The following is a 24417-nucleotide window of genomic DNA, read 5'->3' as shown; positions in this document are numbered from 1 at the left end:
CGCCTGCTCCTGCCCCGGGTTAGGGACGCCCTCGCCAAGCGGGCTGGAGTCACCAGAAGCGTTTCCATTAATTTCCACGTTTGTTAGCAAGCTGTTGGCCACGCTTCAAAACAAAACAAGTAAAAAAAAAAAAAAAAAAAGAAAAGAAAAAAAAAAGAAAAAAAAAAAACAATCCCACCCTCGATCTGTGAAAACTTTATTGAGCAAAAATTCTCCAGCCACGGACGGTCCCGCTTTGCTTTATAAGGAAGAAATTGTAAGTCGCCACCTCCAAATTGCACTCGCCAGCCCCAGAACAAAGGTCTGAGCCCCCACGTTTTGCAGTTGTCAGGACAATCTTGTCCATCTCTAGGGTGAAAGGAATACAAATTCCCGACCTCCCCTCCCTCAGCCTCAGCGAAAACCCGCAGGAGGGGAGATCACCACTTCAGCCCAGCGCCCACCGCCCTCCTCGCAGGACAGCTCTTTACTATTTCATTTTTTGACTCTCCCCAAGTAAAAGTTGGAGGCTTAAACTCCTACCCCGCGTCCTTGCCAGGATGGTAACGATTCCGTCCTGCCAAGTTCGTTTGCTGCTTCTCCTCCCCTCCCTGCCCCCCGAGCAGGTACGAACTCCCCGCAGCGGGACGGGACCTTTTCAGAGATTAAAAAATATCAGCGCGATACGAGCACAAACGTGCTGGTTTCCAGGGCAGCTCGATGACAAAGGCATGGTCAGGACTTGCATCAATTTTTTTCTACTTTTTTCCCCCGAATACAGTTTGTTCATCTCAAAGCGGGAAATTCGGCAGCAGCTGAAATTTCTGATATACATGTGCAAAAATAATTGTGTTATTTCCCCCAAGGAGGGAAGTAGTTCTTATAAATTGTCTTACACTTATTTCTGTTTCCCCCCACCGTCCGTCGAATACCTTTAATCTTGCGTCATTCTAAGTCTTTCTCAGATTTTCCTGTCTTTATTTCTCTATTTCTAAAGCTGCACCCGAAAACATGGACCGCAAACGCATCACCATCCAGACACAGGTAGAAAAGTACAATACCCTGAATCCTCCTAATTCTAGTTTATCTTTTCCGGAGGGGAAAAAAAAATAATAAATCGCCCCCCAGAAGATGTTTTTGATCATCCTTTAAACTGACCCATCACTGCATGTTCGAATTACTTTATTTAAAATTCTTTAGCCTTGTTTATTTTCTTCAGGAAATTGCTTCCACTACCGCGTAGGTTCATTTTTGTGACACAGCCCAGAAATATTCCCAGCAGAGAAAAAATACACCGCAAACACAGCTCTCCAAAGTTTTTTTTCTTCACACCCTCAAGTTCTTCGATAATTTTCTTCATAAAATTCTCACCCATCATTTAGAAAAGGTGGGTCCGCGCAAAATGGGGGGGTGTATTTCTTAATTAACTGATCGCTTCAGATGGCAAGGGGAAAAAAATGGATGTTATTTCTATTATTGAGACGTCATTTAGCAGAGTGACCACTGTCAGATGCGGGGGGGGGGGGGGGGGGGGGGGGTACGGACGGACGGACACGGGGTGGGATGGGGGGGGACGGGATACTTTGGCGGGTTTAAATACAGGTTTTCTTATCATAACTTCAGCAATGCAAATCTCATCATTTCAGGCATTTTGCAGAGGTTATTTTCTGCTTCCCAGCGTGCCAGGGCAGTTATTTTTTATTTCGAGAGCAATTTTGAATCTCCAGTTACTCAGTGGAGTCTGAATCCTTTTTCATCCCTTCCAAGGGGAAAAAAATGTTCATCTTCCTGGTTAATATTTTTTTCTTTCATAAAGTTATATATAGATATATATAAGGTCAATTATCAAAAGCACATTTTCTCTGCTTCCCTGCCCTATCTTTACCTGAGGAAGTGCACTCGGCGCCAGAGAGGTTAACTGAAAATAAAATTAAAAAATATATAGATATATATATATATAGAGAGAGAGATGGATAGATGCATGGATAGATAGATAGATAGATAGATAGATAGATAGATAGATAGATAGATAATCTCAAATAAAAAGGCATGCAGGTTGTGAAATATGGGGGAATTTTTGCTATTTCTTAGGATTTGGCTTGCAGAATACCTAGGAGTAAAATGCAGAAGAGGAAACTTTCCCGTGATCCGAGGTCCCCAAACGCTCGCCTCGGAGCTAATTAGGAAAGAGCATCCCGGCAAGTTCCTATTTCCAAATCCAGCTCGTTTATTTCGGAAAGTTACCAGCACCGCTTCTTTTAGCAACCACAATAATTAGACCTGAGCTGAGTTAACTACTCTTCCTCCAGGTCAACAAATCAATAGCAATTAATTTGAAATAGCTGAGATGATAAAACACTTCCTATTGCGTCTGACCTTTCCAAAAGAGTTATAAATAGAATATAGTGAATATATGTTTTAACACAATTCCCGTTGCTTTAATCTGTCTTTGGCTGTTCCTCGGCTCTTAGGACACTCTTTAATTTTCTATTTCCTTCCGTTTTTCCGACTTCTTTTTTAGACTTTAAACAAATGTTCTCAGAACGATTTAATGTTTTCGACAAAACAATAATGGCATGAGATTATTTGTAGCAAAAATAATCTCTTTACATTAAGTTCGAGGACAACATGCAATATATTTCAAGTAGGCATATACGATGAATGATACAATATTAGGCATGAATATACATGTAGCCAAGATTGTATCACTTATGCACACTGTCTCGGAGGACATGAATTGATCTAAAATTGAAATTGTAGAGGAGAAGAAGGTGATGGGGTGGGAGGACTGTAAACGGGAGGGATCAGAAACGTTTAGGTGTGGAATATTAATTATAAAACACAGAACTCTCTTTACTTTTCTTTGCCTGGTAAGAAAGCCTCGTCTTCCCCCACTCCCCCTCTTGCTCTCTCTCCCTCTCTTTTATTGGAAAGAGGATCCTAAATTCCTTTTGACTGATAGGAAGTTACAAGACAAGATGCTATTTTCTCTTTCTTTTCTGACAACTCTGTCATCCCAGGGATCATAGTCATGTCAGAGTGTCTGTCTGGGAGAAGAAGAAGAAGAAAAAAAAAAATCAGTGAAGCCTGTGGCCATCTTTGCATCAAAATTTTCCAGACCTCTATTTTTGATTGTGATCCCGCTGATCTGAGTTTGAAATGCGAACGCAGCAAAGCCCCTAAGCCTTCAATCGTGTGAAATTTTCAAAAGATCTCTAGAAGCAATCTCAGGCTGTCTGACCCCTGACAGGCGGAGATCTCTTTATACCTCTCTCTGCCAGCACTTCATTTGTTGGAATATCTTTCAGATTTGCACCTCCAGATGACAACCTGAGTGTTTATTATGTGTATGAATCTGAAATCTTCACTGCAGTACAAAGGAGACATCTTAAACATCGTATTTAATTTCAGATCATAATTACCTGGTCCTCTTTTGCTTCTAATTATCTATTCCTCCTTCCTCTCTGTGGCATGTTGATATTTTGTTGATTCTCCCTTTTAATCAGCCTTTCTTGCTTTCTTTCCTTTTTTAATCGTATTAGTTTAGTCCACGGGGGAATTAAACATGTCACGATGGACACACATCATGCCTATGTGGAGAGAAAATTCTAGCGACGAGTGTGCGCTCCCTATGGCTCCCTGTATGTATGTATGTGCTCTGGAGAAATAATAACTATTCCTGCCATTATAATCCAGGTTGTTAGTATGCTTCATCTCCCATTAATCTTTATACATCAATTTAAATTGGCAGCAGTGTTTATGTTTTGTCCCGTGACGTAGCAGCAATGTCATTTGGTAGCAACCAAAGCAGCCGAAGCCCTTTAGCGTCCCTCCTTTCAAGAAAACAGAAGGGGGAGGGGGGGGGCGGCAAGGAAAAAAATGTGAATAATTTTTTAAAACCGCCAACACCTCTAACTTTTTCCCTTTTCTTTAAGGGAACGTGTCTGTCTCCCTCCTGCCCTCCTGTTCACCTGGTTAAAAGAATCCCCTCTCGCCCCAGACTCTTTGGAGAGAGATGGAGCTGGTCACGCCCATCCTGGCTGTTTTATTTTATTTTGTTGGCGTTAATTTCTCAGGTGAAATAACCGTCCATTGAACAGCATGATAGGTGTCGTCCCAAGTGCCCAGCTCATTTGCAACCTGTTTGCCAAGGTGGGATCCCGGCTTGCTCTGCAGCTCAAAAAGCGGGGAGAGAAGTGACTCCGGTGGGCTGCGGGAAGCCCACAGAGGTGGGAGGCGGGTGCGGGACCCCCGGAGCCCACCTCCTCCGCGGCGACCTCCCATCTCTGCCCAAGGTGCTTAGGAGTTGAAGATATTTATTTTTTTTTTAATAGGGGTTTCACATCATGTCTCCCTACCCCTGTGCTATAGATCCGGGGTGTTGCTGTGATTAACTTATTAAAATATCTAGTCATTAGTTGAAGTTGTCCCGAAAACGCTTGCCTATGTGGTCAGATGTTTCTGTATTTACCCATTTTTTCCCATAAAACTTGTATTAAAACAAAATGTTACTTTTCTTTCTCTCAGGAGCTGTATATAGAGACCCTCCCTTTTTGAAATAGACCGCAGGGACTGTCATTAGATCAGATGGCAAGCCTTTATAGAAAGTGTTTTGCATAATTACATACCAAAGCCAGAATAGTCACCCTCACATTTTATGGGTCACAAACCATCAACAATTGGCACATTATTGTCCAAGAAACCCCAGTCCATTCACTGATAGAGAAAGCTAGACTGCCTAATCTAGAACTGAAGAAGATTGAAATTTCTTCTAACAAGAACCCAGAGAAGATTATTTTCAAACTGACAACGTGTTTACATATAGTTATAAAGTTCAGAGGATCGGTGGGGAGAGAGAAAGGGTATAAACCACTAAACATGATTAAGAATCGCACAGTGGCCTAATATAGATGGTTCATCAAAAAGGAACAGACTGAAAGCTCCCCCCACCCCACCCCCCCGACAGCCCCTCTCCTTTTCAGATCTGTTCCCTTTTCTACCGTTGTGATTCAGTAATTAAGATATTCTTATTTGGACAGACAGCTCCTCTGGTAACTGAATAATATTAGTTCCCTTTGATGTCAAACTTTTGACAGTTATCACACTAGCATTGGGCAATTTAGCACAAATGCCCTCTTCTTCTTTTTTTTTAAAGGGGGAAAAAAAAGTCTTTGAAGAAAAGTAATAAGTGTGATCGCTATCAGCAAATGATGTAAATCTCAGTGGACAGGCATCCCTGGGTATAAATTACATTTTGTTGTATATAATGAAGCGAGTTTTGTTTTTACCTCATTCGCTTATCATTGTCCAAAATTAAGGCAATAATCCCACTTCCTTCACACCAATTCACCACAGTCCCTCTCCCCTCTGATTATTTTCTTTTCTTTCACAGGAAAATTGGACGGGTTTCCAAGCCTTCCCCCCACCCCCCACTCCCGCCCCCCCACCCCCCCCCGCCCCGCTTCCCACCCACCCGGCGCAGCGCGGAGCCGCCGGCGCTGCGGAGCGGGCGGCAGCTGCGGGCGGAGCGGGGCTGCGGCCCCGGCCCCTGCTTCACCTGAGCCCCTCCAGCCTCGCCCTAAAGCCCCTCCTTGTGCCATGGTCAACCTCCCCCAGCCCCAGCCCTTCACCTGTGCCTCTGGGCAGCACCGGAGCCACGGCATCATTGTAATAATAATAATAATAATAATAATAATAATAATAATAATAATAATGGCAGCAGTAGCAAGAAACAAGGTGCATCCCCGGGCTGGATTTGCGAGGGGCGTGGTGCCCGGCTGGCTGGGAATAGAGCTGGTTCCTACCAGGAGTGAGGAAGGGGGTGGGGGGGTTGCAAACATTGCAATATCCAGTTCGGGACTTAGGGAGAAGGGGTCTCCTGGGGGCTGCTCGCCTCTCTCCAGCATCGTACACACCCCCTCCCGCCCAGCCCGCAGATGCCACCCGGCCAGGAGATTTTCCCTGCAGCGTTAGGGACGACACCCGCCCCCCCCCCCTCCCCCCGGCCCCGCTGCCCCCGGCCTGCTCCGGGCAAGATGCCTACACGGTACCGGGTGGTGATGGGGTAGGGGGAGACTTATTTATTCTGCTTTTTTCATCACAACTTTGGGGGGCGGGGGGAGGGGAGAGGCAGCTCTCGCCAGGTTTGCCTTATCGCGAGATCTGGGCAATTAAAATAAAATAAAATAAAATGAAATAACATAAAATAAACCCACCCGTCATGTCTTGGAGTTGGATTTAGGGGGGATGATGCAGCTCCCCGGCTGCAATGTCCTCGCTAATCCCGTGTTCCCCGGGACAGCTCGGTGGAAGCGGTGTGTCCCGTGTCCCGCCCCCCCGCATCCCTCCGCTCCTGCAAGCAGCGCCCGCCGGCACCGGCACCGCAACGTGTCGCCCCGCCGGGGGCAAAGCACCGACCCCTGGCCCCTCCCCAGCCCTCAGCCGCGGGGAGGGGGGCGCAACCGCCGACTCCTCCTGGCGCGGCGCAAAACCCGCGGCCGCGCTGCCCGCCGGCCCCAGCCAGCCCTCCCTTCCCTCCCTACCTAATTAGTAGCCGTGGGGAGCGCCCTGATTAATTTAAATGCTTTTTGTAACACTGTAAGGGCGAGAGATATGTCTGCGGCCGCAGACGGGTTATATTATTTTCGGGCTCACGTTTCGGCGGGTGCCGGGTCGGGAAGGGGGGAAGCCGTGGCTGGACCGCGGAGGATGCGCTTGTGCTTCCCGGGAGATAACGTCGGCCCCGGCATCGCCCCTCGCCCCCAGGGAAGCGGCCAGGCTTTTCTGGAAACTTTGCTCCAAAAGGGCATCCTCGTGTTGTGTAACATTTTCCGAGGATTTTCATTACACGTTCAGCCAAAGGTAACACAATCATAGAGGGGAAAGTTTCTTTCCGTGGCCTTTTCCCCGCTGCCGGGCACTCTGGGGCTGGCCGGGGCAGGGGACTCGCTCGGGCCGGCTCTGGCCTCCGCCGGCGGCGAGGGCATCGCTGGGTTGGTGGCCCGGGGGGATGCAAGGGAAGCTGGGCCGAGGTCGCCCCCACAAACTCCTACCGTAAAAATAAATCTTCGCCTGCTGCTGCTTCCGCATCTTCCGTGCAAATAAACCTCGGGGAGATCTCCCCGGAGCGCCTGGAAAACACACGCGTGGTGGCGGGCGAGGGGAGCGCTCCCCCCCGCAGCAGAGCGCCGGGGCACGGACAGGGCCGGGCCGTGCTGCCGGGGCGGGCAGGGTCCCCACGGCCACGGGCGACCGGGGGGCGGCACTCACGCACCCCCGCTGCGAACCGCTGGATTCCTCCGGCAACGCCATCAGCCGGCTCACGTCGGACCCAGCCCGGGGCCGCAGCCACCAGCTGAGGCTTCATACTGGGGGGACACGGGGAATTGGGGGGGAATCTGCACTCAGGTACTTGCAACAGGTATGGAAGTGTTTTACCTTTCTCGCAAGCTCGTCTCTAAAGAGAGAGTTTATTGTTTTTTTCAGGAGAGAGCTTCACGCAGAGGGATCAATTGTTTTTTAAAAAAAACGGGGAAGAAAAATGTATTTGCGCCTCAATCTTTTCCAAGGATAAAGAGACTTGAGAAGAGCAATGTAAAAGACAGGTTCAGCTTTGGAGAGAGTGTAGGCAGCCAAGAAACTTCAAATAAAGTCCTTGAGCGGTGGAAGAGAAAGTGCGGAAACTTTCCCAAAGGTCACCTTCGCAGCAGCGGAGAAAGTTCTCTCTCCAGTTCTCCGCTCTTGCGGTTCTCGGGGAGGGGGGCCGGGGGCGCCGAGACTCGCTAAAATCGGTAACACCGTATAGGAGCCGCCGGGGTAACACCTTCCGTCCCCCGCCCCAGCCCGGGGAGCGTTCGTGGTCGCTGGTCCCGAGGCGGGGCCGTGACCGCCCCCCGCACCCGCTGCCACCGCCCGGAGCCTCTCGCCACCCCGGGCGGGAAATTAGGAGCGCTGGAAACACGGAGGCAGGCGAACTGCGGGGCAGGGGCAGCTCTCGGATCCGCAGAGAAAGAGAAGGGGAGCAAAGCCAGTGAGAAGTCTACCCCTGCCCTAAATCACAGACGGGGTCCCCGTCGTTTGTTTTCCAATTTACCACTTACTTTAAAACCATTTTACAACCTACAAAAAAAAAAAAAAAAAAGTGTAGAAAAATCCGAGAAGTAACCCTGTTTTCCAAGACCAAAGGGACCCCCGCTGCCCACGCCGGGTGGCCCGGGGCCGGACGGGAGCCCTGTGCCGCCGCAGAGCGAGGCCGGGATTTGGGGAGGGCGAGGGGGGAGCCTGCGGGAGCGAGCCCTCCGCACATGTAATCACAGTCATTAATTCATTCATAATAATTCATTAGAAAGGAGCGTTAATTACTTCCTTTGCAATACTTTTCGGGTTGCAGGCGAGCCCGGGAAGGGACGGGAGGGACCGGCGATGTCCTGCCCACGCCTGCACTTGGAAGGGAAAAAAGCTTCGCCAGCGAAAATTGTCTCCCCCCAAAAAAAAGAATGGACCTTTTCCTCCTCTGTTATTCCTCCTAATTTCTTTTTTTCTTTTCTTTCTTTTAATTTTTCTTCCCCACACCGCGCCTAGTAGCACGCAGGTATTAATCAGGTAAAAAGAGAGGAAATGGCCCGTATTTATTTTGAACACGTTCCTGCATGCATTGTCCGGCGGAGGTGGTGGGTTCAGGACTCGGACCAGTTTGGCCTTAAAAACCAGCAAAGCGGCGAGAGTTGCGCTGAGAAGGCCTCTAAAAATGAAAAAAAAAAAAAAAGAAAAAAAAGAAAGAAAAAAGAAAAAAGAAAAAAAGAAAGATAATAGCAGATGCCTCTCTTTCCCAGCTGGATGTTGGGGATCGTTTAATTACCCCTTTTTTCCCTTCGAGGGTCCATAATAAAAGCGGTGAAAATGACACTGGGTCCCGTACAAGGTGGGATATTTGCTGCTTTAACGTGGTTATTTTTCTCTGCGGGGAGAGGCTTGGGAAGGGCTGCAGCACCCAACGCCGCCGCAGCTCCCCGCCGCTCCTAATGCGACACTGTATTAACTCCTAGTTAAGCCAGCAAATAATATTGTTCATTCATCTTTTTCAAAGTTGATTTATAGCAATCGACAGGTTAAAGCGTCATCTGACTTCATTACTTTTAAAAGCTGTCTATTTCAGAACTGTCACTTTTCATCACTTAAACCGAATAAAACGGTTGAAGAAATGAATTGAGAGAGACTCGGAGATCGTGTTTATAATTCTTTGTCTCGACGTTAACATTCCTAATGACCTGACCTGCATGGGGAACCTGTGTGCCTAACGCGGGGATTAAAAACAATAATAAAAAGAAAATAAACACTCCGGGCTCCGAAAGTTACAGACAAGGTGAGAAAGTGGCAGGGGACAGAGGAAGAGCAGAAGAGAGATGCTTCACACGCACTGAAGAAGCACCATGCATGATCATGCATGTACTGCCCACGCCCAGAGAGGTGGAAGTTAGCACTGGCGTAGCAGTTAATAATTCTCTCCGTTTCTTCATCGCACTTCTATCACAGCTGTTTAAAATACGGAGAGGGGAAAAAAAATAAAAGGAAAAGGTATTTCTGAGTAATTCAGCTCACTGAATATTTTTCATACGCTATTAGGCTTAATTTTTTTCTTTTTTTCTAATCTACAACCGATCATTTCGGAGAAGGTTGCAGGTATTGTAGGGAAAAGATAGAGCCATAAAAGACTTTTTCCACCATCACAACCACCACCCCCACCCCCACCCCCCGTCTTTTAGAGATGTTTAAAACACTAAACAAAAATCTAAATCACAGAAAAGCAATCCGAAATGACAGCAGTAACTTCCCTGACCAGATAAAAACTGGCTAGTCCGCGTTTGCGTGCCATGCTGGGAATTCACCTTTGCAGCAGTTTTCCTGCCTGCACCTTCAGGTTTCCGTGGGGTATTTTGCTTTATAAAACTATTGCCAGTAACAGGCGGTTATTAATAAACCCGCACCCGAAGTGCAACGGTAGCAACTCGCTGTCGGGGGGCAAAGCTGTGGGAGAGGAGGAATTATTTTAAACAAACTACACAGGTTGTTGCCCTGCGTTTGCTTTCACTTAATGCCGTGGGCGTGACCGCTTGCCTGCTAAAATAATAGTGTCCCCCCGTAAAAACGGAGCAGAGGTGCCCGACGGCGCCCCGGGAGGAAGCTAGCCCCCGCGCTCCCGGGGCCCTGCGGAGCTCCGCGGCCAAGCAAGCCGGCGGGGTGGGAGGTGGGGTGGCCCGGGGACAGGGTGAAGTTGGGGTGGGCAGGAACCGCGGAGTGTCCGCAGGTGCGGAAAGTGGGTGCTCCGGCTAGCGAGCACCGGAGGGGGGGGAATTCCGAGGGCGGATAGCTCTCGCCGACCGGACCGTGTTTTTATAAAAACACGTTTTATTTATTACGCTGATTCTTTCTGGCGGGGTTGGCTCCCCGCTGCGCACCCACGGGGCGCCGCGCAGCCGGCCCCGCGCCGCCGCCGCGCCGGGCCGCGGGCGCCGCGCTCCCTACCGCCACCTTGCTGCGCAGGGCGTAACTGCAGGGCGCGGGGCGCCGCGCAGCCGGCCCCGCCGCCCACGCACCTGCGGGCCCTCCCGCGGCGGGGCCGCGCGTGCGGAGCCGGGGGCACGGCAGAACCGCAGGGCACAGCTTCCCGGGGTACCGCAAGCTGCCAGGTCTCAGGGAAGCTGTAAAACATAACAGATAGTTTTCCTCGGCCTCCCTGGAAGGTCCTTTTTTTAAATTTCTTTGTGTTTGGGGTTTTTTGGGGTTTTTTTTTTGGTGCCTAACCTCTCCGGGAGGTTGAACTCACAAGTGTCCTGTAGCACAAACAACTAAGACAGACTTGTACATTCAGTTAAAATGAGCAAAATCGAAGGATCACTTCCCGCCGGCTATGGCACGGGCGCACAGGCAGCGCCTGCCGTAATTTCTGCACGGGAAGGAAAAAAAAAAGGCATTTAACTACTTTGTTCTGGATTATCAAAATGGCACGTAAAAGGCAGAGTAATTTCTTTAACTACATGGAGCACGTACATGTATGACATTTCTCGGGACCCCTTTACATTTTTTAATCTCTTTGTTTTCCCCAGGAAAAAAAAAAAAAAAAAAAAAGTAAATGGTGAAAAAAACCCCACACCAGCCTCAGCTGTCACAGTCCGAAATTCCCGCATCGTTTAAGGGAATAATAAGCAGTGAATAAGTAAATGTAAAGAAGAAGATGAAAACGTAAGGTCTCGAAATAGTTTCAGTACTTGGAAGGTTCTGTTGGGAAATTATTAAAAAAGAAAAGAGAGAGAGAGAGAGAGAAAAGGAAGAGAAAGACCCCCCTGCAGGCTCACAATGGGGACAGTGTCACATGCCCGTTTGAAAGCGCTCCGCGGATCTCTGCGCGGGCCGGCTCGCAGTCAGGCGGTGCGCGGGGACGGGGTGTTTGGGGGGTCCCTTTCGGCTCCGCTGAGGAGGGAGCAGTGGCACGGGCAGGGAGGAAAGGGGCGATGGAAAGGAGAGTCCTCATCTCCCAGAGCTGGCTCTGGGTGACAACGGAGGGCAAATGTCCCCCGGTTTCCCTTCGCCCTTCTGTTTACAGAGAATTCCTGCCCACCAGCGCACATGGTAGTTGTTTAGCATGAAACGTGCTATTAAGTATTGATTAAGAGCTTCCACATGCTATTCCGAGAATATAAAGAGCTATTAAGAGCCATTTGACTTTACCAGAAAGTAGCGAATATTAGTTAATGAGTAATGGAGAAAATAGAGGTGCGGAGCAGCCGGGCCCCCGGCCGGCGGTAGCACAATTGTATTATTTCAAAGAAAGCAGAAAAGAAGAGAAAAATCGCTCTATTTTTTAATTCCAGCGAGAATTTCTACCGGGAACAATATAACCCAACAGCTGCGACAGGTGGAAGAGAGATAATTGAGCAAAGGCTGCTTTTGACAATTAATATTACGGGGAGATAATGTCCCTGGTCCGGGTTTGTTAAGAGCCGGGTGTGCGAAGGGGCAGCGCAGGGGGATGCAACAACACCCAGAAATTATGAAAAATACTCAGAATTGTGCGAAAAGGGAAAAAAAAAACCCCAGGAGTTAGAAAAGACTGCAAAGAAATTCCCCCTGCCCTGTGCGGACAGTGGATCCCACGGGCTGAGAAGTTGCCTCGTTCCCCCTTGCTCCCCCCTCCCCCCCCTTTTTTTTTTCGGGGGAGGGGGGTTAAGAAAAGAGTATTTCAGGTAGACGACTTAATGCTCGGAGTCTTTTTTTAAAAATGCTTTTATTGCTATTGCACTTCCTACCACAAGATGCAGAGCAAGTCAGCGGAGTTTGTATTACAACTATGTCATAATGTTTCACTGATGCAAAACATGTAGCCAGAGGGGGTTGCTAATGATTCCTGGATTAGAGAGAGGGAGAGCGAGAAGTGAGAAAAAGAAAACCTGGTTCTTTTTTTTTTTTTTTTTTTTTTTAAGCTACGTAAAACCTACCCATTAATATCCAGCACTTGCAACATTTCAGTATCTCGCACAGGCACGCGGATCTGCCATGAGCCTTTTAAACACCGCAAACGTTTTGCATATTCCACCTATTAATTATGTTTGCAGCCTATTAATTTCAGGAGGCTTTTTTCTACAGAAAACAACTTCCAACTTTGTAGCGGCGGGGTGGGGCGGGATGCTCCGGGAGCCTGGAGTTTCCGCTCGGGATGGAGACCGCTGCAATGTGACCGTGCCCCAGTAACCCCCCCAAAATCTCTCCCCTCGCCCCAGGACACGCAAAACCTGTGCCCCCAACAGCGGGCTGGCTCCTCTCGGGGTGTGTAGCTCCACTGGAGAAATGAGGAGGGAGGTAGGAGAGGGAGATGTTGCCGGGATTAAGGAGCATCCTGCAGAGATGCCGAGGGGCACTGGGGGCTTTCCTCGCCCTCCTCCTGCGCTGGGCTCTAGGCCCGGTGGTAAAGGCTCCCCCCGGACAGCGTGGGAGGTTTGGAGGGAGGGATGTGAACAAAGTGGGGGGGACAGAGCCCTTCTGCACGGGGAGCAGGGGTTCGGGGTTAAGCCCCGGCTAGGGGGGGCGGCCGCCCCGGAGCGGAGCGGGGGCCGCGGAGCAGCCGGGCTCTGGGTGCCCGCTCCCGGCCGGCTCCCAGCCGCTTCCCCGCAGCCTCTCCGGCGAGGTCGCAGCTGCAGCTGGAAAAGATTTTCCCCTTTTGACAAGACATTTTTCCTTTCTTCCCCCTCCCCTCTGAAAACCTTGCGGGGAACGACGGGGGTGCCGGGGAACCGGGCGGGGGGAACCGGGCATCGCCACCTCCTTTTGCCCGGCGCCCCCTGGGCTGGCGCCGGGTCCAGCCCCCCCGGGGCCCCGGGTGCGCTGCCCGCCGCCGTGCCCATCCTCCTCCTCGCCCTCGGGCCTCGGCCCCTCTCTCCGGGCTGGCCCATTTCCCGGTGCGGTCCCTGGCCCTTGGCCCGGCCTGCCACCATCCCTGCCGCGAGGCAGGATCGGGCCCCGGCGGGGGCTGGGGAGGGACCTGCGGGGCAGAGGCGAAGCGGAGCCCCGGTGGGAACGGTAGCGCCCGAGATTTGGAGCGTCCTCTGGAAAAGGCAGGGGCGAGGCACCGGGGGGAGGAAAGGGCTGGGGTCGTGGTTACATCCCTGGGGACCTGCCGGCCAGGGCTGAGCTTTGCACCTAAATCCTGCCTAAGCAGGACCCGCGGGCAGCCCCCAGCGCCGGAGCCCGACCCTGACCTCGGGGCTGCCACCAACCTCGGGCACCCCGCGGGGCTGGGCAGTGGCAGGAGGTGTCCGGCCCTTTAATCTCCAGATTTCGCTCAGGAGAGATGAAAAATAAAAAGTTTCAAATGTGACCTAGTTCCATCTCCCCCCTCCCCCCTTCCCTTTAGATATTCACGTCATCTATTAAGGGGGGGGGGGGGAGAAGGGAGAAGCTAAATTTACGAGGTCTGGTGGGTTCTGGAGTCTGGGTGCTGGGAAACAGGTGTTGGCAGTTCGCTAGAGTGTCAGTCAACTTTTGGAGATGAAGTCATTAGGGAGGTAGTCTCCTCGGAACAATCTGGTGGTTTCAGTCGGAGTTAATTTATACCGAAAAAAAAAAAGGGGGGGGGGGAGGAAGAAAGGAAAGAAAAAAAAAGAGCCTGTAGAAATACCGAAGGGGACAAACATAACGAGAACAGATTCACACTCCTACAGATTATGCCACTTGGAAGTCACATCCTGAGAAAAATAGCCGGCTCCTGCACAGCACCGGCGCGGGGCGGGCGGGGGGGCTGCGGGCGGGGGGACTGGCCGGGGCTGGCTGCCCCGCAGGCCCGGGGAGCGGCAGGAGACTGCGGGAGGGCAGACCCGGGCTGAGAGGGGGGGTCCTGTCCGCTCCGCCAGCCGCTCCGCACATCCACCGCTTCCCCCTCCGCTCCCGAGTCCGGGAGGCGGCTGGCCGGGGTCACCTTTTGCCTGTGCCCCCCCCCCCCCCCCCGGGGCTGGAAATTGCCAGTGACCCTGAACTGTTTCTCGGCTGCGTTTGAAAAGGCCGGCGATCCGCGGGCCGAGACAAAAGGTTTCATGTGCACAAATACAATCTACTTAAGGCCTGAGCACGGCGCTGCTCCGAGCTGATGCCGCATGTCTGCGGCCGGGCTCGCCGCCGCTCAGTGCCCGTGAGCCGGGGGCGGGGGGGGGGCGGCGGGGGGCGCTCCGGGGGTGGAAGAGCCCGGCAAAGGCGTGGTGCGAGGCTCTGCCTGTTAGGCAGGCATCATGGCATATCATTTGCTTCAAAGAGGTGCCGGTGGGGTGGGGTGGGGTGGGGTGAAGAAAGGACTGATGCTCATAGATCCGATCGCCCCACCCCCCTTTGGAGCTGGGTGACAAATCACCTCCGTTGTATCAACCACTTGTTTCTTTTAGTATCGCGGGGAAAGATTTCATTAATGCTCCTCCGGCCCCCCCCCCTTCCCCCCCCCTCCCCTCCCTCCAAATCTATTTTTCTTGCTCAGAGTGTGTCTTCTAATCATAATTAAATCGTCTCATATACATCGGCGTCTCTTGTGTGCATATTGAATTGCAGGTGACTGGGCGGAATGTTATTTCACTCTAGTCTCTCATTTTTACATTTCCACAAAAAAAAAAAAAAAAAAAGAAAGAAAAAAAAAAACCCAACCACAAAACCCCAACCCAGCAAAACCCACCAGCCCCGGCGCTACTACCCCTCCGGCCGCAGATAAGGCGTATTGTGAATATCGATAGAGAGGAGAAAGGCGATATTCGCAATCGATCATTTAACAGGCAGCCGTCGTGCATCATGTTCAATTCCATGGCAAACCCGCTACTTCACTTAATATAATTAAGATTAAAACTCAAGTGGTGGCGGAGGGAGCGGCTATTGATGATTTGCAAGGGCAGCAGCCGGGATCTGATGCCCGAGCTCAGACGGGCAGGGGTCACTTTTATATATGATTCCCGCGTTATATCATATATACAGCTTGGTAGGTGTGGGGTACGCATATGCGCAGCGGTGCGCGTAGGTTCGGCTACGGCACTGGGCAGGAAGCTCCCCCAGATGACCTTTTCTTTTTCTTCTTCTTTTTTTTTTTTTTTTTTTTTTTTTCTTAAAAGCAGAGGAAGATGATCGCGCCGTTATTTACAGTCACATAATTAAGCCAACGTGATGGTTTTGAACCAGAAACCCCAGTGCCACTCGCGGTGGAGCGAGAGGGGCTGAAGCCAAGTTTATTGTCTATCGTTTCAAGAGGGGGGGGGAAGGGTGTAATTTACGCGCTATTGCTATTATTATTATTTCTGTGTGTCTGAGGCCACAAGCAAAGCATAAATCGAGGTGCTGGGTGCTTATTCCAGGCGATGTGACGGTCTGGAGGCAAGGCAAGGAGGGACTGTGGGAGAGTTCAAGCGAGGGCTGAACCAGCCTCGCAAGCAGGGCTGAAACCCGTGTTTTCTTCCAGGCTTACATGAGGGCTTGTCATTCGTTTCTTTTTCTTTTCTGATTCTTTTCCCCCCAGTTTTGTTTTGGTGTGTTTTGGTTGGGTGGGTGGTGGGTTTTTTTGTGTTTTGTTTTGGTTTTTTGGGTTTTCTTTTAACCAAACAGACACGCTTGGTTCATTTTATTTCCCCGACACCGTATTCAGCCTCTGCGCCTGAAAGTCCTCTAAGCGATAGGTCCGCGTTTACCTCCTCTAGAGCAATCGCAAAATACACTTCAGCTTAAGGGCTGGAGAGAAACCTCCGAAAGCAGAAGCTCCACACAGCAGCCTGGTGCTGCTGATTATATAGTGCAACTTGAAATGATCTCAGCCGGTGGAATATTAATCAAATCAATCAGGGTTGACAAATGAGAAATATTTGAGGGAAGGTGGTAATTTACAACTTTGTTATTAGTTAAGAATCTCCCGCCTTGTAAAAGTAATTAATAACTCCTGGATGGGAACAATTTGGTAACGGCAAGAAGACAGCGTCTTGAAATAAAACAGGATAAAGAGAGGGGTTGAGAAGTGAACTGCGCCTCCGTGGAAAGAGAAATTGCAAATGATTTTTTAAAAAGATGTCTACAGGGGGATTATATATATATAATATGTATATAATGTATACACACGTATAAATATGGCATAATCAGCGAGAGGGCGAGCGAGCGAGGGGAGACTAGACAGGAGATAAGTACTGAAAAATAAATCAAAACATTGATTCTCGTGGTCACATCTCCCATCCAAAGATTAGACGCAACGCCAGATTTCAAAGTACTTCAAAGAAATGATACCCTATACGCAAAAGTGCGAGTCAGAAACCAAAGGAGCGACTCCAAACTGATTTGAGAAATGTATTTCCCCCCCCTCCTCCCATTCACACCCACACGCACCCTCTCCAATGCCTGATAAATGTGAAGACCCCTTTTCTCCCCAACTCCCTCTCAGATGGGAAAACTCAATGTCTGTAATGTTTATAGTGTTAACCCTACTTATCTGCAGAACCCTCCCCTCCCCACCCCTCCCTTTTCACTTTCCATAGACACACATTGATTATTAGACTGTATGGACCCCCCTCCTTTTCCACAACCCCACCCTCAACAACTGACCAAAATAATGACTTGTTGGAAAACTATAAATCATTTTCTTGTTTGAATCCCTGAAGACTCTATTTAAGTAAATAGGCTTACTGTGAAACAATGCATAGATCCAAGTCCTTCTCCGGATTGCTTCCAAATGCTGCCATCTCAAAACTTTTATTTACGAGAGAAGAAGAGGAGGAAGAAGGGGAAGGGAAAAAAAAAAAACCAACAAACAAACTTTGGCAAACTTTATCTCTTCTTTATTATAAGCTTCAGCCTTGCCTTGGTAAGCCCCAGCCGCCCCAGCCCGTTCTACAAAAGGTGGCTAGAGATTGAGATTTATTGGTTTCCAAATGAAAAGATTCATTCGATATAAGAGGTTAACTCAAAGTTCCTTAAACCGTGACTAGCATTGGCAAGGAGCTTTGCCTAGTCAGCACAAAGGCAGTTCAAAGAAACCTTTAAAAATACACACAGATATACATACACACAAACACACTCTCACACTTTAGCCTCAACTGCAATTTTCTTTTCATTTTTGTTTCTTTCTGCCATTACAAAGCCCTGAGCCCCTTTGTAGGTAGCTGGAGGGTGTTTTTTTTTTTTTTTCTCCAAGCTGAACTTTGCCATTTTGGTGTTGACCAACCCCCTTTTCTTTTGCAACCAGTGAATGAAAAGACTCAAGGGGAAAAAAAAAAAAAAAAAAAAAAAAAAGATTAAGAAGTAAACGGGGTGAGCAAAAAAAAAAATCCTTCTAATTTATAGCGAGCAGAACAACGTTTAAAAAATAATAGAACCCCAAAGAAACCCCCAAATACGTACAAAGAGGGGGGGGTCAGGCAAGGTGACAGGGGGAAGAGAAAAGCAGCGAGACGGCCGCATGCTGCTGGGGGTGCTGGAGAGGGGTGCGAGGCTTTGGGGTGCTGCTACGCCACTTGCGTGTCCCTGCGGGTGTGCCCGGCCGGAGCCGCACACGGCGGCAGCCGGGGCTGCGGGCTGGAGGGCTCCGTCCTGCGTGTGCAGGCAGAGCTATGGAAATGGTAATGAGGGAAAATTAACCCGGCCGTTTGTTACATTGCCGGGAGATCAATGCCTGACCCAGGGCTGAGGGATGGCTTACTTCTGTAGGAGAGATATGAGATAATCGCTCTGAAACACGCCGGTGGCGGAGACAAACAGGGACCCATTTGAATATCGCCTTTAATAATAATAATAACAATAACAGTAATCCCCTCACCAGAGAGTGCGGGAGATAAAGCGCGGAAGGTGCCGCCCGGCTGCGCGGCGCTGGCGCGGTGCGGGGGCCGGTGCGGGGCGGTGCGCCGGGCAGGCGGGGAGGGGGGCGCGGGGGGAGCGAGGCGGCCCCGCTCTCAGCGGGAGGGGGGACGGCACCCCCGGGCTGCGAGCGGGATGCGGGGATGCTGGAGCGGGGAGAAGCTGACCTTTCTGGGGTTTAATTTTTTTTTTTTTTCCCCAGTGAAACCTCGAAATAAAACATGAGAAGATGAAGGGGCTGGACAAATTCAGCTGGGAGGAGAGAGAGCAAGCTGCTGTCTTAAAAGCAGCCAGCGGAGGCTAATGAGACCTTTGGGGTAGGAATAGTGTACTTTTTTTTTTTTTTTTAAGTAAGACATCAGTAAACCCACAAAATTGGAAATGGTGACAGTGCAAAATGAATCATCCTTCTGTAAAGGGAATAGGAAAATACTAAGTACGAAAGGGGAGGGGTTGTCTATCAGGCGTGGAGCATAATAAAAGTATTTTTTTTTTTTAAAGGCAGCTGAGGAAGGTGGCAGGGTTCTCCCCATGTTTCAGGAGACAATATGGGCAGTGTGATGTGCTCTGACCTGCCTCCTATTGTACAAGTTCGCCGTTGGCTTCAGAGAGGAAAGATGGAGCTTCAGCTGAATAAAGTCCAGCAAACTTTGCTGGATGGTAGCCCTTCTTCTCCCTCCTCCTTTAAGCCTCCTTCAGAGTCGATGTAAAACTACTCTGGATGTCAAATGTCTCTTTTAAGGCTTTTCCCGCAAGATATTTCGCATAGGCTTCTCCCAGAGTGTTTATTATTATTACTATTATTATTTATTTAGTGACACCCCTTCTTACACACACACACACACACACACCGTCCGTTTCTTTTTAAGGCTAAGTGAAACTGTCAGCCGAGAAGATAAAATTTTAGGTCACCGTACAGTTAATTTCCAGGGGTCGTTAATTAGTAATGTTGCAGGAGTTAAGGGAGAAACTTGTTGGCTGAGATTAGATCCTGTAGGAAGGAAAACCTGCGATTGGACTCCATGACATCTACGGCCGGGGACGACTTTCTGACCAGAAAAAAATAAAGGTTGCAAAGAATAGGGAAAGACAATGACCTTCCCGGGAGAGATGGAGGGCGGTGGGATGGTTTGGGATGCCCGGAGCCGACCCGTGTCCCAGCCGCTGCGGCCCCAGCGCTGCAGCTGCGGCCGGTGGGGAGCAGCCCCGGTCCCAGGGAGAACCGCAGCTCCCAGAGATGTGGCGTGGAAAAGGATCTGGGGCAAGGCGAGAAAAAAATGGGGAAGGGGCGAAGATCGCACTGAAGATGACTGAACACTTTGTGATCAAGGGAAGAGAGCGGCTGGTGAAGCGGCTTTCTAAAATTAGGATTATTTTTAAACCTGGGAATTAAAGAGTGGCTGAATCTGGCTTCGCCTGCGAGGAGGGAGTTTGTGGGTAGCGAAGGACAAAGTTTTACCCCGAGTACCTGACAAACAGAAATAATCACCGGAATAGTTAAAAAAGACACTGTAAAGAATCAAACGGGGGTGGGTGAAAAAAGCAAATCGCGAAGTTGCCCGAAAAGCCCGAAAGGGAACGAACAGGGCAACGCACGGGAAAAAGGAAAGAAAAATGATTCTGTGGTGCCTGGATATTCCGACAAGAATAAATGGAGAATGAGAAATCGGAGAAGCGGGTCTGCGCAGCCTGTCTGGTCTATATAGCAGGGACTTAAAAATTACATCTGGAGCAGAGCTGTCCTTGGCTGGCCTTTTTTTCACTTTGATATTATATATATTTTTTCTTTTTAGCCACAAGTATCCAACGATCTAAACTAATTGATTCTGGAGTTTCTTGGAATTTCTCCAAAGAGCAATATAGTTTTAATTGTATGTTGCTTAAAACTCCATTTCTCGAACAGTGTGAAACAAGTCATAAAAGTCATAAAGCGTATCACTGTTTTTTCCCCCACCCATAAATACTCAGCCGACACTCGCAATTCCCTCCTAATACTCCTAAGAGGTGCAAAAATAATTTCGAAGACATGTAACTACACCATAAACTTGGAAACTGTTAATCCGTGCTAACTGATTTAGAAGGCACTTCTGATTTTATTTTTTAGGGGAAAAAGAACAAAAAAAAAAAAATTAAAGACACCCTCCCAACTATTTCTACTTACCCATGAGCAAGAAAGATTTCGAAATCTAATTTTAAACCTGAACACCAATGTTCCAGCCTGGTTAAGGGGGTAGAACTGGGTTACTGTGCGAAGTATTTGGGTGGAAATAAAAAGGCCTGTAAAGTTTATATAGATTTCTGTTTTCCTCATCCCTCATTTGGAAACCCATCCAGCAGCATCCCTAGCTAATCAGGCAGAATCAACCTCAAAAAGTGAACTTTTTTTTTTTTTTTCAATTAACAACAATATATTTTCCTCATTAGAGGCCATGGCTATAAATATCTGACCATTTCTCTTAAAAAAAAAGAAAAAAAAAAAAAAAAGACAGAGGAGTCACTGCCTCCCCCCTCCCTCCCCCACTTTCCCTGCACACCCACACTTTTCGTGTCTAAAATTAGCAGGAAAACTATGCACTGGAGAGAAAGTGCCATGTAGCTAAGGCAGGGAGGCTTCATTAGTTCCTGCAAAGGCTTGGGTTGGAGCTAGGGCCGGAGAGCCAGCCATCAAAGGAAGCCAACTGCATCTTTGCAGATCATTTTGGCGCTTCAGAGAGCGATTCAGGCTGGAAATCTGTAAAATCCGCGCAAACCTTTCTCCTCTCGCTACTAGGCACCCTTTGACACAGTTGTATTGAAGTTGGGGCTGGAAGGTCCTTGGAGGTCTCTGAGTGTGACAGTACTTAGAATAGCGGGTAGATGGCACAATTTTCTAACATTTAGAGAGAAGAACCCACGCTGGGAGCAATAAGTCCATTTAAAAGCCCTTTATTTAAAAGGAACAAAGATAACTGACAAACAAAGTACAGAGACATCTCAATGAAATTTCTAGAGAAGAATAAAAAACTCTCTGCAAAGGAAAATACAAGTTCTCGGGTTTATTTATCGTTATTTTAAGTACAATACCGAAATTAAATTAAATTAGATTAAAATACAGATGTATCTAACAAGCTCCTAGAACTGCGGATGTTTAAATCGGGGATCCAGGATAGTAAAATACAAGCAGCTATTTGAAAGGAAGGAAATTCAGAAAATAGGGTTAATGTTTCAGAATGAATACAGCTCTCGCATGCTTGTTGTTTAAAGGACTCCATCAAATCAGCACGGTTTTATTTTTTTTGTTGTTGTTTTTTGGTTTGTGTTTTTTTTTTTTTTTCTCCCAAGGCGAATCGGAGAAAGATGTGGTCAAGGGGGGAAATAAGACCAGGGAAGGAGGGTGTGTGTGTGTGTGTGTGAAATCTGAGGTTAGGAGCTACTTTCTAGGAAAGGGAAATAATCTTAAGGATGCTATGTGGCTGCATTTCAGTAATTTTTTTACAGTGCTTGAATTCAACAATGAATGGTGGTCCTTTCTGAGTTCATTCCTTTTATTCGCATACAGGCTAATGGGTAGGGTTCAAAGGAAGGGCTAAGAAAAAGGAGAGAGAAATTTCAGCAGAGGTAGACAGCATCTCTCCCGGGCGGTGTGACTCTTAAGAGCCGCTCGCAGGCATTTAGGAAGCGACACACAGATAATTCGGGGACAATTTCACCACACACACACACCCCCCCTTTAATCACTCATCTTGGACTCTGCAACTCGACGACTTTTTATAGCGAATACACATATCGTCGACATTTTGGGGCTGAAGGAAAAGAAATAAGTAAAGGGGGTGGGGAGGGGGAAGAGAGAGAGGGTGATGTTGAGAAATTAGGCGTTGATCCGGGTTTGTTCGAGTCTGGGAGCTTCCACTGGCAATCTCCCGAACCAGACAGACACACGCTCCCAGCTCCTCTGATTATGTTAAAAAGGGGGGAAATAAAAGGGGGGGGGGGGGGGGAGGGGGAGAAAAAGCGAAGGAGAAAAAAAAAAAAGAAGGCGATAAGCGGTATGTTCCCTCGAATCTGTGGTGCTGTAAAGAAATCAGTTTCCGTATAAATGATTGTATTTGGGTGGGTGCTTTTCCGACTTATTTGTTGAGTAAATCTCTCTCACTGCGCTGAAGGCGAATCCCTGTTGATAAATCCATCATTACCGTTTGGATACAGGGAGACAGCAGCGCCACTAAATTTATCTTACATTTGTAGCGCTTTAATAGACATTTATTAAATGCTTTCAGAGAGAGACATGGGGCGCCTGATTACATCCTAGTTATAGATAGAACATAAAGACACACGTTAACAGCAATTTACAAGAAGGGGGGAAAAAAGAATAAAGAAAAGAAAACAAAAGAAAAGGCAAAGTTTGGGAGTAAAGCTGCTGGGAGACAGAGTGCGCCGTTCTATATGGCCGCTAAATACCAGTTTTTTCTCCTGCATTTCTCAGAATATTAATCGTGGCCTATATATGTGTGTACATGTATACATATAGAGGGTATATGACATACACCCTCATACATGCAGATGCGTGCGTATGGATCAAACAAGGCGACGCGCATTTCTGTTCCGTTCACCAACACATAAGAATACAGGAGAGCATTTACAATAGATTCATCACCCTCTTTCACACTCGCCCTCCACCCCCCTTACCCCGCCACCCCCCACCCCCCCGCCAGCTTTTAACTCTAATTTCAATCTTCTTCAACTGGAGAATCTCCAGGGACCTGGGCAAACTTGTGTAAAATAGTTAAACCAAGCGTGTTTCAAAGAGGATTGCTGAGTTCCTCTTCCTGCCTTAATAAACCGAAAGGCCCAGTTCAAAGAAAACACACTGGAATCAAAATTCAAAATATCTCGCCACTCAGACGGATGGAGCAGGCTCCGAGCAGTGTGCGCAGTGTCATGCGTTGGTGGGCACGTAGTGACAAACATTTCGCCCTGCTTTCTGTGTGTGTGGAAATCCTTCCTTTGGGCTTTTTCTCCTTCTGTCTTTCCTTTTTAGAAACCTTTCTATTTAGCTTTTTAAAAATCCCTTCTTCCACTGTCTCTCAGGTACACGTTTAAAGCCACCTCTTGCTTTTATAAAGTTAACCCGCTCCTGCACAGAGATCTGATCAAATCCGCTCATCCAGCCCCCGCTCCGCACCGCAGCGCGCCCGCACCGCGCACCCTCCGCCGCAGGAGCAAGGATTTATTTGGGGGGGGGGGTTCGGGTGTCTTGCGAGGATCACCTCTGCGTTATCTTCCCACCATCCGAGTCCTGCCAAGGACAGTGTCGCCCGGATTTCACACCAAGCTCGGAGCTTAACCTCCTGTAATACCCCGTGGGTCGCCTTTCGCGGGGGACAGGGAAACACGCGCACATCCACACAAACACAGACTTGATCCCTGCACCTCAAGGGAAAGAAAAAAAACCGCACCAAACCACAAACCAACCACGCAAAACGTTCTCCCCACCTCTGCCCTTTCTCAAGAACACTTCTTCTATCTAAAAGTTTCCAAAAGAAAATAAATACAAGTGACACTGTGCTGGGGGAAAGCTCATTAGTTCGTTGTCCAACTCTAATAAAAGAACAGAAGTGCAAATTATAGAGTTCAGCTTCAACACACGCTCTGTCAACTAAAATCAACCGAGTGCAGGCTTGATTCAAATAGCTGCGAAGTTGGTCCGCAATTCAAAACCACCTTCCCCCTCCTCCCTTCCCACCCCACCTCCACCCTGCCACAGGGACATTTGGTTGGAAAAATATTGTTCCAAGGAAGGTAATGATAAAGCTTAACATTAAGGAAGAGAAGTGCGCAAACTCATTTCCCCATCGGTAATCCCAATAAAACGAGCGTGGTGCTTCGCTGGGAAGGGCTGGGATAGGGGCTGCGTGTGTGTGGATGAGGGGCAGGACTCCTGAAACAACATCTTCTTTGCAGCAAGGTAGAAGAAGAAACGGCCCCCTTTGTTTTGATAATTAGCTAAGCCCAAACTAAGAAAGCAGATGTGTTTGCTTAGCTAATCATAAGACAAGTTTCTTTCAAAGAACTTCATTGAGCGATTGCAATTGTGAAGGAAGGAGAAGGATTGCG

The 24417-nt window shown here is 48.7% G+C and overlaps 1 long non-coding RNA gene across 2 annotated transcripts in view; it reads right to left on the bottom strand.

Moving 5' to 3' along the window:
* The window catches only part of LOC114013589 (uncharacterized), a 35087-nt gene extending 17427 nt beyond the window's left edge, over nt 1-17660 (bottom strand). Inside the window, exon 1 of one of the 2 annotated variants that reach the window (XR_008745466.1) lies at nt 17158-17660. This is a non-coding gene — a long non-coding RNA (uncharacterized LOC114013589). Of the gene's footprint in view, nt 1-6194; nt 6290-17157 lie in introns of those variants that run through there. The other variant, XR_003556653.2, reaches the window with a different exon arrangement.
* Nucleotides 17661-24417: the final 6757 nt, after the last annotated feature.

The sequence above is a fragment of the Falco peregrinus genome, chromosome 1 (assembly GCF_023634155.1).
Source record: "Falco peregrinus isolate bFalPer1 chromosome 1, bFalPer1.pri, whole genome shotgun sequence".
NCBI classification, from domain to species: domain Eukaryota; kingdom Metazoa; phylum Chordata; class Aves; order Falconiformes; family Falconidae; genus Falco; species Falco peregrinus.
This window is presented reverse-complemented; position numbering and strand designations above follow the sequence as displayed.